We start from the raw sequence: 17,708 nt of genomic DNA on the forward strand, positions 1-17,708 counted from the left end.
GTTCAGGCTGTTAAACTAATCAATAATTGGTGAATTCATTTATTAATTCGATATTCTCTGCTTTCCAGGTACTACAGTCTAGTGAGAGATAGCTTGTTAACACACTTATTAGCTTGCTTAATATTCACAAAACCCTAGTGATAGGCATTATCATCTCTGCTTTACAGATGAGAAGGGGAAGTAAGTTGGCCCTGGTCCCACATCTGCTTCTCAGCAGATCTGGTTTTGAACTACTACAGGACTCCAAAGCCAGGCTCCTTCCTCCTCCCCAGTCCACCTCTGGTGCTGATTGCAAATGTGGGGAGCTGAGGAATAAACAACATAGGACACTTAAATATTTGGAAGAAAGAGTAAAGATTTTCTTAAAAAAAAAAAAAAAAAGTAAATTGCAATCACGTTGAGCAGGACGCTCGCAGCAGCAACAGTCCGTGGTCTTTGGTTCATCCCTGCCGCTGCGTTACACTAGTGGGCCTGGTCTTAACCTTCTTCATCTTTAACACTTTTTAAAAAACTGTGGTCATATATACATAGCATAAAATTTACTGTCAGAATAACCATTTTAAGTGTACGGTTTGGTGATATTACCCAGGTTCACATTGTTGTGTGACCATCACTACCATCCATCTCTAGAGCTCTTTCAGTATTCCAGACTGAAGCTCTTTAACCCCCTCTAATGCTTCTGAACAGAAGAATTATTGGTGACTTTTGAAACTTTATTTGGAGGGGAAGTGCTGAGTTAAGTGTCCTTCATCTGGCAACCCTGGGCTTGTCAAGACTGAACATCTCAAAGTTCCATCAGGTTACCTCTGGAAGTTTTCCTAAAGTTCAGAGGTGCCACTGGTGTACAAAGTCAATGAAAGGAAGCCAGAGTCTAGGTCATCAGGAGGTTGCTGGAAGGAGATGGGCTGTTGTGGGCTGAACTGCGTCTCCAAAAATTCTTATGTCAAAGTCCTAACTCTTCACCCTTCAACCCCATACCTCAGAAGATGACTGTGTTTGGAGGTAAGGACTTTACAGATGTAACTAGGGTAAAATGAAGTCATATGGGTGGGCCTTCTGCCAATATAATTATGTTCTTATTAAAAAAGGAAGTTAATCTCAACAAAGTGGGTGTAGAGGGAACATATCTGAACATAATAAAGGCTACACATGACAGACCTACAGCTAATATAATACTCAATGCTGAAAAGCTGAAAGCTTTTCCTGTAAGGTCAGGAAGAAGACAAGGATGCCCACCTTCACCACTTCTATTCCACATAGTATTGGAAGTCCTAACCAGAGCAATCAGGCAAGAAAAAGAAATAAAATGTATTCAAATCCAAAAGGAAGAAGTAAAATTGTTACTATTTGCAGATGATCTGATAATATATATAGAAGCCCCTAAAGACTCCACCAAAAAAAAAAAAAAAACTATTAGAACTAATAAATCAGTAAAGTTGCTGGATAGAAAATCAATATACAGAAATCTGTTGTATTTCTATACCCCAATTACGAATGATCAGGAGGAGAAATTAAGAAAACAATCCCATTTACAATTGCACCAAAAACATAAAATACCTAGGAATAAATTTAGCCAAAGAAGTGAAACACCAATACTCTGGAAACTATAAGACACTGAAGTAAGAAATTGAAAAGGATACAAATAAATGTAGGGAAATAGCATGCTCATGGATTGGATGGATTAATATTGTTAAAGTGTCCTTACTATCAAAGCAATATACAGATTCAATGCAATCCCTATTAAAATACCAAAGGCAGCTTCTCAGAAATGCAATAACTAAACCTAAAATTTATATGGAACCACAAAAGACCCCCAAATAGCCAAAGGAATTTTGATACAGAACAAAGTGGGATATATCATACTCCCTGGTTTCATACTATACTATAAAGCTACAATAATGAAAACAGAAGGGTAGAGGCATAAAACCACATATATAGATCAACGGAATAGAATAGATAGACCAGAAATAAATCCTCGCTTATATTGTCAATTAATCTTTGACAAAGGAGGCAAGAACATACAATGGGGTAAAGACAGTCTTTTCAATAAGTTGTATTGGAAAAACTGGACAGATACGTGCAAAAAAATAAAACTGGACCACTTTCTTACACCATATACAAGAATAAACTAAAAATGGATTAAAGACTTAAATGTAAAACCTGAAACCATAAAACTCCTAAAAGAAAATGTAGGCAATAAACTCTTTGACATTGCTCTTAACAATATATTTTTGGATATGTCTCCTCAGACAATGACAACAAAAGCAAAAATAAACAAATAGGACTACAGCAAGTTAAAGATTATTTTAGTTTTTTAGCACAGCAAAGGAAACCATCAACAAAATGAAAAGATAACCTACTGAATGGGAGAAGATATTCACAAGTGATATGTCTGTTAAGGGGTTAATATCCAAAATATATAAGGAACTCATACAGCTTAACATAAAAAAACACAATTCAATTAAAAAATGGGCAGGGGACCTGAATAGACATTTCTCCGAAGAGGACATACAGATGGCCAATAGACATATGAAAAGATGCTCAACATCACTAATCATCAGAGAAACGCAAATCAAAACTACCTCATTCTGTCAGAATGGCTATCATCAAAAATCAACAGATAACAAGAGTTGGTGAGGATGCAGAGAAAAGGGAACTCTTGTACACTGTTGGTGGAATTATAAATTGGTGCAGCCTCTATGGAAAACAGTGTGGATATTCCTCAAAAAATTAAAACTAGAGCTAGCCTACAAATCAGCAATACCACTTCTTGGTATTTATCTGAAGAAAACAAAAACTAATTCGAAAAGAAATATGTTCCCCTTATGTTCATTGCAGCATTGTTTATAGTAGCCAAGATATGGAAGCAACCTAAGTGTCTATTGATAGATGAATGAATAAAAAAGATGTGGCACATACATACGAGGTCTGATAACTAAGTTTGCGAACTCATCCTAGGAAAAGTACTATATACCTCATTGCTGAATATCACTACGGTCACCTTTGAAGCACTCCCCTTGGGAAGCTATGCACCGATGCCAGTGCCCTTCAAGGCAATTTTGGAACTCTTTTTCTGGAATGGCCATCAGAGCTGTCATCGTATTATCCCTGATGTCCTGAATGTCATCAAAATGTCTTCCTTTCAATATTTCCTTCACCTTTAGGTGAAGAAAGAAGTCACTGGGGGCCAGATCAGGTGAGTAGGGAGGGTGTTCCAATACAGTTATTTGTTTACTGGCTAAAAACTCCCTCACAGACAGTGCCGTGTGAGCTAGTGCATTGTTGTGATGCAACAGCCATGAATTATTGGTGAAAAGTTCAGGTCGTCTAACTTTTACACACAGTCTTTACAGCACTTCCAGATAGTAAACTTGGTTAACAGTTGGTACAAATTCATAATGAGTAATCCCTCTGATATCAAAAAAAGTTTAGCAACATTGTTGCAACTAGTTTGCAAATGTAATTGTCAGACCTCATGTAATGGAATATTACTCAGTCATAGAAAAGAATGAAATCTTGCCATTTGTGACAAGTTATAGTTATTACATTATTATTGACTATATTCCCCATGCTATACTTTACGTCCCCGTGACTATAAATATTAAAGGGAGAACAACATAGATGGACCTAGAGGGTATTAGGCTAAGTGAAATAAGTCTGACAGAGAAAGATAAATACTGTATGATTTCATTTATAGGTGGAATCTAAAAAAAAAAAAAAAAAAAAAAAGAATACACAAAACAAAACAGAAACAGATCCATAGATAATAGAGAACAAGCTGATGGTTGCCAGCTGGGAGGGGGTAGCAGATGGGTGAAAAAAGGAAATTAGGATAGACACACACAGAGCGCAGACCAGATGGAAACACAGGGAGAAGGCAGCCATCTACAAACCAAGGAAAGAGGTCTCATGGGAAACCAACCAGGAAAACCAACCCTGCTGACACCTTGATCTTGGACTTTTAGCATCCAGAATTTTAAGGGAATACACTGTTGTTTAAGCCACACTGTCTGTGGTATTTGTTATGGCTGCTCCAGCAGATTAATACAGTGGTGAAGGCCCTTAAGCCAGGGGCCAGGAAAGCTGTGGGGAAATTGGCTAAGTCGAGAAGGTGCCCGGTGGTCACTTTGTAAGCGGTAGTTTTAGGGAAGTAATTTTCTAAATGTAAATTTAGGAATTTGTAAATTTGTAAAAATAGTAAACTTGCTTTCAGTTAAAAGGCCAGGATGTGATTTCAAAACCCTCAACACAGACCTGGTAGGCCATGGATTTCTGAGTGGGGCCAATTCTGGGAAATGCAGTTCTGGGGACAAGAGATAGGAAGATGGAGCAGTGCCTGTCATCCCTGATTCTACATGCTGAGCAGCAGCCCTCAGGGTTTTTTTGAAAATAATTTTTAAATTATGGAAAAAAACACATAATATAAAATTTGCCATCTTAACCATTTTTAACTATAGTTAAACCAGTGTTAACCAGTGTTAACTATAGGTTTCCAGAGCTTTCTCATCTTGCAAACCTGAAACTCTATACCCATTAAATAAGAGCTCTAGTTTCCCCTCTCCCAGTCCCTCAGGTTTTATTTATTTTTATTTTATTTATTTGTTTGTTTTACATTTCAATTACAGTTGGCATACAATATTAATTTCAGGTGTATAGCATAGTGATTGGACATTTATATAACTTATGAAGTGATCCTCCCCTGACAAATCTAGTGCCCATCTGACACGATACATATTATAGTATTACATTATTATTGACTATATTCCCCATGCTATACTTTACATCCCCGTGACCATAAATGTTAAAGGGAGAAACTGTTAACGCCATGAATCACCCTGTCTGGAGAGGTTTGGCTTTAGCATGCTGAGTGTCTTTCTGGACTTTTCTTCTGTACCTTGTGCAGATGGACATGTAATATCTAAGGACTAAATTCTGACCAATGCCTGCGATACAAGGAGATTAAAATAACAAGAGGTCACCCATGCCAGGCCCCTGCAGGCATTACTCTTTGGGTTCTCCCAATGACAGCATGAGGTAGGGGCGCGAATGATATACCTTTTCAGGAAATCTGTGTATCAAGCTTCTTTTCAGCTGTTATTGCCATGGCCATAGGTTGCAGTGACCCTTCATCACCGAGACAGTTGGCAAGTGCACATCGGTGCTGCGCTCCTTGACTCTGGGACTTTGCTCTGAGAAGCCTGACTTGGTGTCAGACATGTGTGTGGGCTGTGACGAGATAGAACGTTGACTGTGGACATGAGCTGACAGTTAACATGCATGCTACACATCTGATGCAGTGTATAAGTAAAGGGGACACTGACATTGTGTATTCCTGGCAATAAATGAAGCCAAGAATGAGTGGCCATTGGAAAACGCAACTCCTGCTGGGCTGCATGAGTGGGAAGATGATGGAAAAAAAGAGCATGTTAGGGGTCAGAACTTCTGGATTAGGGCCCCTCAAGGGGTGAGAGCCTGGGCTCAGCTTGGGAGGGAAGCTCCCGCCCTCAAAGGGCAATAGAGGAGCAGCCTTATGAGTTAAAAGTGTAACTCTAGAAATCAATAACAATATCCAACTATGCAAAATAATATCCTGGAATATGATCATAGTTTTTGTTGAACTTACGATGAACTTGCAACGACAAAGAGTTATTGGCCTTCTATGATGCATAAATATCATAAGTTTGTTACTGGTACATAAAATTTCTTATACCTTGTATCTGTTCTTGTGTTTTGTAATTATTTGTCACATAAAATTTCTTCTACCATAATATGTTTTAAAAATGCTAAAATTCCTTTATAATACAAAAACCAAGTACCTAAATGTAAACAAATAAAAATTTGAATTAAAAAATTAAAACAAAAGATTCTTTCCCCTGAAAGTATGGAACAAAAACGTGGGTGTGGTAATGTCATAAAAATGGTGGCCTGAGGTGAACCTCTTGAAATCTTCCCTGGAATTTACAACAAATCGAACAACTATAACTACACAAAGGACTCCCTGCACAGTAGAAGAAGAGGCACACTACTGAAATCACCTAAAGGAGTAAACAAGCCACTGAAACACACGGGCTCTGAATGTGATACAGGAAGAGCTTCGGACTTCAGAAGCTCTCCACATCCTCCCACGGAGATAGCGCCGTATGACTCAGTTGAACTGTTCACAGAGGAGAAGCCCACCTTCCAGGGAATCCACCCCATTGTGTGAGAAGCCAGCAGAGTGCAGAGAAAACACAACACTACAATGTAAGAGAGAAAAAAAGGCTGCAGTCAGACAGAAAATAAAACATTCTACCAACACCTACTGGAAAACAAAAGAAAGACCTCTTTCTATCAACCTGTTGCAGAACCGACTCTTGTAGATGTCTGGGAAGAGAAATAATAAATCATTAATTGCCATGAATAACCAAGGCAACAAGAGAGCTCAGAAAGAAAGTGAAAAGTCTCCAGAAAAGGAACTTAAAGATATGGAAATGTGTGACTTAAATGACAGAGAATTGAAGATTGCAGTTCTGAAAAAACTCAATGAGATACAAGAAAACACAGATAGGCAGTTAAATGAACTCAGAAACACAATCAAAGAACAACAAGAGCATTTTACGAAAGAGATTGAAATTTTAAAAAAGAACCAAATAGAATTTCTGGAGATTAACAACTCAATAGAAGAAATTAAGAATGAAATAACCAGTTTAGGTAGTAGAGTTGACCAGATGGAGGAAAGAATCAGTGACATCGAAGATAGAAACCTGGAAATGACAAGATGGAAGAAGAAAGAGACGTGAGACTTAAAAGAAATGAAAGAACTCTACAAGAACTTTCTGACTCCATCAGAAAGAGCAATATAAGAATAATGGCATACCAGAAGGAGAAGAAAGAGAGAAGGGAACAGAGAATATATTCAAACAAATTGTCGATGAGAACTTCCCAAACTTGTGGACAGAACTGGATCCTCGAATCCAAGAAGCAAATAGAACACCCAATTACCTCAATCCCAACAGGCCTTCTCCAAGGCACATTGCATTGAAGCTGTCTAAAATCAACAACAAAGAAAGAATCCTCAAGACAGCCAGGGAAAAGAAGACGGTAACCTACAAAGGAAAGCCCATTAGATTATCATCAGATTTTTCAGCAGAAACTCTACAAGCCAGGAGGGAGTGGAACCAAATATACAAACTATTGAAAGAGAGAAATTATGAGCCAAGAATAATATATCCAGCAAAGATATCCTTTAGACACAAAGGAGGAATAAAGACCTTCCCAGACATACAGAAGCTGAGTTAATTTTCTAATACACGACCTGCACTACAAGAAATACTAAAGGAGGCTATTCAACCACCATCAACAGGGACAATTTGTGACAACCAAAACATAAAAAGGGGGAGAGTAAAGGCCTGAACCGGAATATGGGAATGGAGAAAGTAACCGAAAACAACAAAAGAACAAGACAAACAACTGAAAGAACAAAAAATCAGACATAGACAATAGTTTAGGGGTTACCAGAGGGTAAGGGGGGAGGAGGAAGCGGAGCTCTATAAGAGGGTAAACGGGGTCTAATACATGGTGATGGAAAGAGAACTGACTCTGGGTGGTGAACACACAATGTGATATACAGGTAATGTATTACAGAATTGTACACCTGAAATCTAGGTAACTTTACTAACAATTGTCACCCCAATAAACATTAATTTGGTCTTTTGTTGTTTTTGGTTTATATACCACATATCAGTGAAATCACATGGTTCTCTGCTTTTTCTGTCTGACTTATTTCGCTTAGCATTGTACTCTCAAGATCCATCCATGTTATAACAAATGTTCTTATATCATCTTTTCTTACCGCCGAGTAGTATTCCATTGTGTATATATACCACAACTTCTTTATCCATTCATCTATCGAAGGACATTTTGGTTGTTTCCATGTCTTGGCCACCGTAAACAAATCTGCAATGAACATTGGAGCACACGTGTCTTTATGTATAAATGTTTTCAGATTTTTTGGGTAGATACCCAGGAGAGGAATTGCTGGGTCATATGGTAATTCTATTCGTAATTTTTTGAGGAACCTCCACACTGCCTTCCATAACTGCTGCACCAGTCTGCATTCCCACCAACAGTGTATGAGGGTTCCTTTTTCTCCACAGCCTCTCCAACACTTGTTACTATTTGTCTTGTTGATGATAGCCATTCTGACTGGGGTGAGGTGATATCTCATTGTGGTTTTGATTTGCATTTCTCTGATGATTAGTGATGTTGAGCATTGTTTCATATGTCTATTTGCCATTTGTATGTCCTCCTTGGAGAAATGTCTCTGCAGGTGTTCTGCCCATTTTTCAATTGGGTTGTTTGTTTTTTTGTTGTTGAGTTGCATGAGTTCCTTGTGTATTTTGGATATTAGCACCTTATCGGAGGCACTGTTTGCAAAAATCTTCTCCCATTCAGTTGGTTGCCTCTTTATTTGGTTGATGGTTTCTTTTGCTGTGCAGAAGCTTTTAAGTTTCATATAGTCCCATTCGTTTATTTTAGCTTTTACTTCCATTGCCGTTCGAGTCAAATTCATAAAATGCTCTTTGAACCCAAGGTCCATAAGTTTAGCACCTATGTTTTCTCCTATGCAGTTTATTGTGTCAGGTCTTATGCTTAAGTCTTTGATCCATTTTGAATTAAGTTTGGTACATGGTGACAAATAGCAGTCCAGTTTCATTCTTTTGCACGTGGCTATCCAATTCTCCCAGCACCATTTATTGAAGAGGCTGTCTTTGCTCCATTGTATGTTTTTAGCTTCTTTGTCAAAAATTATCTGTCCATATTTATGTGGTTTTATTTCTGGGTTCTCAATTCTATTCCATTGGTCTATGTGTCTGTTTTTCTGCCAATACCATGCTGTTTTGATTATTGTAGCCCTGTAGTACAAGCTAAAGTCAGGGAGTGTGATACCTCCAGTATTGTTCTTTTTTCTTAAGATTGCTTTGGCTATTCGGGGTCTTTTGTGGTTCCAAACAAATCTGATGATTTTTTGTCCTATTTCTTTAAAAATGCCATTGGGATTTTGATGGGGATTGCATTGAATCTGTATGTTGCTTTGGGTAATATGGCCATTTTAACTATGTTGATTCTTCCAATCCATGAGCACGGAATGTCTTTCCGTTTCTTTGTGTCTTCTTTAATTCCTTCAAAAATGTCTGATAGTTTTCAGCATATAGGTCCTTCACATCCTTGGCTAAGTTTATTCCTAGGTATTTTATTCTTTTTGCTGCAATTGCAAAAGGAATTGTTTTTTGTATTTCTTTGTCTGAGATTTCATTGTTAGTATATAGGAAAGCAATGGACTTTTGTACGTTCATTTTGTAGCCAGCAACTTTACTGTATTCATTGACTGTTTCTAATAGCTTTTTGGTGGAATCTTTAGGGTTTTTTATATACAGCATCATGTCGTCTGCAAAGAGTGATAATTTAATTTCTTCAGTCCCAATTTGGATGCCTTTTATTTCTTTCTCTTGCCTGATTGCTCTGGCAAGGACTTCCAACACTATGTTGAAAAGCAGAGGTAATAGGGGACAGCCCTGTTGTGTTCCTGAACGTAGAGCAAAGGGCTTCAGTTTTTCACCATTAGTTATGAGATTAGCTGAGTGTTTGTCATATATGGCCTTTATTATGTTAAGGTATTTTCCCTCTATACCTATTTTATTGAGTATTTTAATCATTAACGGATATTGTATCTTATCAAATGCTTTTTCTGCATCAATTGATATAATCATATGATTTTTGTCCTTTATTTTGTTTATGTGATGTATCACATTGATGGATTTGCGGATGTTGAACGTCCTTGTACCCCAGGGATGAACCCCACTTGGTCGTGATGAATAATCTTTTTAATGCTTTGTTGTATTCGATTTGCTAGAATTTTGTTTAGGATTTTTGCATCTGTATTCATAAGAAATATTGGTCTGTAGTTTTCTTTGTGTTGTCCTTACCAGGTTTTGGTATCAGGGTAATGTTGGCCTCATAAAATGAGTTAGGGAGTACTGTCTCTTCTTCAATTTTTTGGAAGAGTTTGAGCAGGATTGGTATTAGATCCTCTTTAAAGGTTTGGTAGAATTCACTAGTGAAGCCATCTGGTCCCGTTCTTTTGCTTTGGGAAGGTTTTGGATGACTGATTCAATTTCGTTACTGGCGATCGGTCTGTTTAGATTTTCCAGTTCCTCATGGTTCAGCCTTGGCAGGCTATATGTTTCTAAGAACTTGTCCATTTCTTCTAGGTTATTGAATTTGGTGGCATATAGTCCTTCATAGTATTCTTGGATGATCCTTTGTATTTCTGTGGTGTCCGTGATAACTTCCCCTTTTTCATGTCTGATTTTGTTAATTAGTGTCTTCTCTCTTTTTATCTTAGTGAGTCTAGCCAAGGGTTTGTCAATTTTGTTAATCTTTTCAAAGAACCAGCTCTTTGTCACATTAATTTTTTCTATTGTCTTTTTGTTCTCTATTTCATTTAGTTCTGCTCTGATTTTTGTTATTTCCTTTCTTCTGCTGACCTTGGGTTTCACTTGTTCTTCTTTCTCTAGTTCTTTAAGGTGTAACATGAGGTTATTTATTTGGGATTTTTCTTGTTTCTTGAGCTAGGCCTGTAATGATATAAATTTCCCTCTTAAAACTGCTTTCGCTGCATCCCAAAAAGTTTGGTAGGATGTATTTTCACTGTCATTTGTGTCTATGTGTCTTTTGATCTCTCCTCCAATTTCTTATTTGACCTAGTCGTTCTTTAAAAGTATGGTGTTTAATCTCCATGTATTTGTGTTTTTTCCTGCTTTCTTTTTGCAGTTGATATCCATTTCAAAGCCTTGTGATCAGAGAATATGCTTGGTATGATTTCAATCTTCTTAAATTTGCTGAGGCTGATTTTATGTCCCAATATATGGTCTATCCTTGAGAATGTTCCATGTACACTAGAAAAGAATGTATAGTCTGATGTTTTAGGATGAAGTGCTCTATAAATGTCAATTATGTCCATTTCATCTAATGTGTCATTTAGGGCTGCTATTTCGTTATTTATTTTCTGTTTGGATGATCTATCCATAGCTGTCAATGATGTATTTAAGTCCCCTAGTATAATTGTGTTTTGGTCAATTTCTCCCTTTAGTTCTGTTAGTAGTTGCTTGGTATATTTCGGTGCTCCCTGATTGGGGGTATAAATATTGATGAGTGTTATGTCTTCTTGTTGTACAGTCCCCTTTACCATTATGAAATGTCCATCTTTGTCTCTTGGTATCTTTTTCACCCTGAAGTCTGTTTCATCTGACATCATTATGGCTATACCTGATTTTCTCTGGGTACCATTTGCTTGGAGTGTCAATTTCCACCCTTTCACTTTGAGTCTATGCTTGTCCTTGTAGCTGAGATGTGTCTCTTGGAGACAGCATATGGTTGGGTTTAGTTTTTTGCTCCAATCTGCTACTCTGTGCCTTTTTATTGCTGAGTTCAGTCCATTTACATTTAGGGTGATTATTGATATGTGAGGATTTCCTGTCATTCTATCTTCAGTTTTCTGGTAAGGCTGTGTCTCCATTGTTTCTTTGCCTTATTGTTGTTTGTTATTTCTGTGCGGTGGTATTCTATGATGTTTCCCTCTGTTTCTTCTTTTATTACAGTATATATTTCAGTTCTGGATTTTTTTTGAGTGGTTACCCTTAAGTTTATGTAAAAGAAAGTTTGATATTTAGAGTATTCCATTTTCTTCAGCACGCTTACTTTTTCCATTCCCATATTCCGGTTCAGGCCTTTACTCTCCCCCTTTTTATGTTTTGGTTGCCACAAATTGTCCCTGTTGATGGTGGTCGAATTGCCTCCATTAGTGTTTTTTGTAGTGCAGGTCGTGTATTAGAAAATTCCCTCAGCTTCTGTATGTCTGGAAAGGTCTTTATTCCTCCTTCATATCTAAAGGATATCTTTGCTGGATATATTATTCTTGGCTCATAATTTCTCTCTTTCAATAGTTTGAATATTTGGTTCCACTCCCTCCTTGCTTGTAGAGTTTCTGCTGAAAAATCTGATGATAATCTAATGGGCTTTCCTTTGTAGGTTACCATCTTCTTTTCCCTGGCTGCCTTGAGGATTCTTTCTTTGTCGTTGATTTTAGACAGCTTCAATACAATGTGCCTTGGAGAAGGCCTGTTGGGATTGAGGTAATTAGGTGTTCTATTTGCTTCTTGGATTCGAGGATCCAGTTCTGTCCACAAGTTTGGGAAGTTCTCATCGACAATTTGTTTGAATATATTCTCTGTTCCCTTCTCTCTTCCTTTTACTTCTGGTATGCCCATTATTCTTATATTGCTCTTTCTGATGGAGTCAGAAAGTTCTTGTAGAGTTCTTTCATTTCTTTTAAGTCTCACGTCTCTTTCTTCTTCCATCTTGACATTTCCAGGTTTCTATCTTCGATGTCACTGATTCTTTCCTCCTTCTGGTCAACTCTACTACTTAAGCTGGTTATTTCATTCTTAATTTCTTCTACTGAGTTCTTAATCTCTAGAAATTCTATTTGGTTCTTTTTTAAAATTTCAATCTCTTTCATAAAATGCTCGTGTTGTTCTTTGATTGTGTTTCTGAGTTCATTAAACTGCCTATCTGTGTTTTCTTGCATCTCATTGAGTTTTTTCAGAACTGCAATCTTCAATTCTCTGTTATTTAAGTCACATATTTCTATATCTTTAAGTTCCTTTTCTGGAGACTTTTCACTTTCTTTCTGAGCTGTCTTGTTTCGTTTGTTATTTATGGCAATTACTGATTTATTATTTCTCCTCCTAGACATCTACAGAAGTGGCTTCTGCAACACATTGATAGGAACAGGTCTTTCTTTTGTTTTCCAGTTGGTGTTGGTAGAATGTTTTATTTTCTCTCTGGCTGCAGCCTTTTTTCTCTCTCACACGGTAGTGCTATGTTTTCTCTGCACTATTCCAGCTCTCACACAATGGGGGGATTCCCTGGGAGAAGGGCTTCTCCGTTAATAATTCGCCTGGGTCACAGGCGCAGTGTCCCTGTGGGTATGCAGAGAGCTTTTGAAGTTCCAAAGCTCTTCCTGCACCAGATTTGGAGCCCGTGTGTTTCAGCAGTTCTGTTTACTCCTGCAGGGATCCGCCCAGATAGGTGGGGCTAGGGGCAGGGTGAGTTGTGAGAGGTGGCCCAGAGCAATGGCTGTGACCACCACCACAGCCGGTCCTGCTTCCACAACTCTCTCCTCTTTGCCGGAACTAGTTGGGTTGCAAATCTGTGTCTGAGGTTCACAGTTCTCAGAACAGCAAATATTCTGTTCTTTTGATCTGACACTGCTACTGTTCTTCTTCGAGCACCGGGCAGGTGGGTGCAGGGTGAGCTCTGGGAGGGGAGGGAGGGGGCGGCTAGTCTCAGTGCCTAAGGCTCCGTTCTCTGCCCAGCAGTGCGGCTTAAACCACCGTTTTCAGCCTTCTTCCCTCAGTCTTTTCTCTGAGGTCTCTGCCGTGAGCGTTGGGATCAGCCGTGTTATATGCTGTCCCCTCAGCCCTGTGGGCCATAAGTGGAGCCCTTGTAGTCCGAGTTCTTCCCTCTCCCGCAGCTGCGGTAGTTCTGGGAAGCAGCGAGCTCAGCGCACTGAGCTAGTTCTGAATCCTGCGCCCACGTGGCTCCGTCTTTGCATTTCTCCCTTCCCTCCTCACCCACCCGCGTGATTCACCCACCTGTAGGTGATTTCGGTAGTGGGCCTCTTCGTCTTGCCTGTCTGCTGTGCAGGGAGTCCTTTGTGGAGTTACTGTTGTTCGATTAGTTGTAAATTCCAGGGGAGCTTTACAGAGACTCACCTCACGCCGCCATTTTGATGATGTCAAAATCCCAACAAACAGTAATTTAAAGAAAAAAAAGATTAAATGAGATAATATGTATAAAAGCTTTTAACACAGGGTTTCACAAATAGTAAGTGCTCAGTAGATGTTATTGTGCTTATCATTATAAAAAAACGAACGTGGGTGCACATTATACAGGGGAGTGCATTATACACGGCAAAAGCAAAATCCGGTGTATATGAAGTGGGGGGAGGAAGGAGTGCCATTTGAAATACCTAGGCTTATCAAGGTAGAATGTGTATCTTCACCAGGAGGGAGATTTTACAGCACTTGGGATATTCATAAGCACCCTCTTGCTTTTTCACTTAGCTCAGGAAGCTGAAAAAGAGACAGAAGTGAATTACTTTGTCCTGCTTCTTCTTTCCTTAAAGATAGCAGACAGCCCGCTGCCTCTTGGCATAAACCCCAGGCCTGTGTGATTAAACAGCACAGAACCACACGCCGAGCAGCAGGCAAGTGAATATAGTGTACTTTCCACCAGGAAGTGTAGCTGAGGGCCTGCTCCCTTCTGGAGCACCTGACCAGTAGCCTCCAGGCTTTCCAGTGCAGCCACTTTCCTGCCTCTGGCATATTCAAGAAGAAAAAAATGCATGTTTAAAGGAGCCAGAGTTTTATGTAATAAAAACAACTCTGCAGGACTGCTGGAATGGTGCTGCCAGAGAGGGAATATATCCATTTAAATATTTGATTTGCTTCCAAAACCCATTCCATCAAAACTCTGGCACCCACAGCAGTCTGCTGACCTATCTGGGAAATTACGCAAACGCTCTGGTGTGCCTGAAAAGTTGCCTCAGCTCCCCAGGACCCTTGGAGCAAATGGCAGAACTGGCTCTGAGTAGTAGACATCAGATTATCGGGGTCCCAGGATAACATCGTCAAGTTTAGTGAAACTGGAGCTGCCCCCATCCACTGCTTTATGTTGGCTTTGGGGCCTGAACGTCGTCAGTCTCAGCGAAATGGGGCTTGAGGCAGCGAGGGGTGCACTCAGAGCAGGGGCTGCAGGCGAGCTGGGGTCCAGCCACTTGGCCCAAACTTCCCCATCACTTTCTACTGCTCCCTTTGGATTCTTGAGCAGCCGAGTTTTGAGTATTCTTGCCAAAACCCAAGACAGCCAGTAAATAATCAGCTGCAACTTGCAAAGCCATTCAATTTGCAACTGTTTTCATTCAGAATTTTCTGGAATTCCAGTGGCCAGCCCACAGTAGGTTTGTTTTGTTGCCTTCGGACTTGCAAGGCATTTGGACCTCTGTGGTGAGGACATGGGAGGGAACTGGGTCTGCTTCCCCAGAGTTAAAGGAAATCCCAGACAGTAAGGGACAGCAGGGAAAGCCATTCTCAGCTTCTTCAGGGGGAGGCTGACTACTATCTGAGAGCAGCAGATAGTAACTGTAGCTATCTGCCTTACAGAATGCATCTGTGCAAAACCACAGCACAAAAAATGCAAATAATACAGACAAGTCTCCTCCCGCCTTCATGCCTGACACATAATAGGTGACCAATAAATGGCAGTTGAATTGAATTATTTGTCAAAAACAAAACAAAACAAAAAAATGCTTCACTGACATACAAACTCCTTAACTTTTTCATGCTCTGGAAAAGCTAAGCTGCTTGTACTTGTAGACTGAGCTCCAGACTAGTCTTCTGCCTGAGTCTTCTTAAAAAACATTTTGCTAATCAAGTGCATTAGAAATATTTTGTCTCCAATATTCACATAAAATTTGCCATCCTAACCATTTCTAAGTGCACAGTTCAGCGGGATTAAATACAGTCACAGTGTTGTGCCACCATCACCACTATTCAGCTCCAGGACTCTTTTCGTTTTCCCAAAGTGAAACTTGGTCCCCATTAAACTCGAACACCCCATCTCCTCCTTGCCCCCAGCCCCTGACAACCACCATTCTCCTTTTAGTCTCTATGAATTTGACTCCTCTAGGACTCTCACGTAAATGAAAAGAAACTGAGGCTAAGGAGAAAATAATCTTTCCACCCACAAAGTCAAAATTTCTGTTCTATTAAGTCAGTGAGAAAGACTCTGGCGCTTCCCCCAGGTGACCAGCTTTTCTTTTGGTCGTCTGGGTAAGTCACTATTCCTGAGGGGTGGGAGTCAAAATGAATTGGGGTTTGAATGTTTCTGAGCAGGCTCCGTGCTCTTGTCTCAAGGGGACTTAACTCAGTGTGCTCGTGGTGGGCCAACTTCGCCCCAAGGTGGATGTGTCTGGCAGCCGGAGCGATCCCATCCACTCCACCCACAGTGACCCTGTGATCCTGACCTTTTGTTTGCTCCCTCCCTCTGTTGGTTTCCATTCATCCTTTATTGTGGTTAAGTCTTCCCCTAGCCTTGACCTAGGTTCTCCACCCAGCTCCTGCCCAGTCAGCTCCAGTCTGCTCTCTCTCCTTCCAATGTCTGCAGCCTGGGTCTCCTGCCTTCCAATGATCTTGTTGAGTTCATCAGCTGTCTCCTACCTGCCAATCCAACTGGCCTGTTATGAGCTAAACTGCGTCCCCCTAGTTCATATGTTGAAGTGCTTAGTCCCAGTACCTCAACATGATGGCATTTGAGATACAGCATTTAAAGAGGTGATTAAGATAAAATGTCATCGGGGTGGGTCCTAATCCTATATAACTGATGTCCTTATGAGAAGAGATCAGGACACAGACACACAGAGGAAAGACAACGTCCGAATGTTCCCCATAGGACAGGGAGGAGTATCCCAGAATATAGTTAGCCCTTCCCCTCTTGCTAAGCAGCAAGGGTGTTTATTTCTAAATGTTAGGACTGGGAACTTAGTGGACTGGTCCAGCTCCTCCAGATGCAGTTTGTAGATGGTCAAAATTCTCTGGTAGGTCCAGCCTCCACTGGACACAGCCCCAAATCCTGAGCCGCAAAGCAGCCTCAAATCACCCATTTTGCCCACTGTCCACTTCAACACACAGAATCACAGGCCCAGGGGAACCAGAATGGACTGGATTTTTCAGGCCACCTCCTGCCCATCCCAACTCCAGGCACAGATGTATCAAGCCACTTGCCCTGGTCAAACACCCCAGATGCTTGGATCTCAGCCCAGAGGCTGTGATTTGATTGGCTTCATGTACAGCATGGAGGGTTTTCACAGCAATCTAATGTGCAACAAAATTTGACCACCATTGCTCACACTACGGCAAGTACAGGTATGGAGGAAGGCAGGCACTGGAGCAGTGTGGGGAGCCACAGCTTTCCTGGTGCCAGGCCACTGACATGGAAAGGTTACCTGACGCCTCTGAGTGTATGAACAGGTGCACGAAATGTGACAGATCCTCTCCCATTCTTCAGTTCTGGGCTTTTATTACATGGCCCAAGGCCCAAGGCCCCTCGAGAGACTGTTGTCACTTGCCGAGTCTCCCTTCCTGGGCAGGCTCGGGCTCCCCCTGGCGTGTCCTGAAGGCACTTTAGGACAAGAAGGGTACGAGCTTGGGAAAGTTGGTTATAGGAGGAAAGGTCAGTACCAGAGGCCACCAGATGGGCTAGTTGGCCTGGGATTTGAAGAAAGATGAGACTGAGTGAGCTTCCTGAGCAGACAGGCCTGGCCAAGTATCCTTGGGCTGTCCCTCTCATGTGTCATTATTGGATAGGTGCCAATTCTCCTGCAACATACACAATTTCCTTCCTTTGGAGAAGGTCTGACATTTGCTCATACTCGGTAAGTGAAGAGGTCACGTATGGGTGTGTTGCAGCCTGTAATGTGGCCACAGGAGTCCATCCAGGAGGCTGCCCCTGACCCTCTGGGCTCATTTTACCAGGAGACTTGGGGTAAACCCCACGCGAACACTTGTTCACTCCTGACCAAGTAACAGGCCGAGGACCCATGTGAG

This window comes from Rhinolophus sinicus, linkage group LG06 (assembly GCF_036562045.2).
Source record: "Rhinolophus sinicus isolate RSC01 linkage group LG06, ASM3656204v1, whole genome shotgun sequence".
NCBI classification, from domain to species: domain Eukaryota; kingdom Metazoa; phylum Chordata; class Mammalia; order Chiroptera; family Rhinolophidae; genus Rhinolophus; species Rhinolophus sinicus.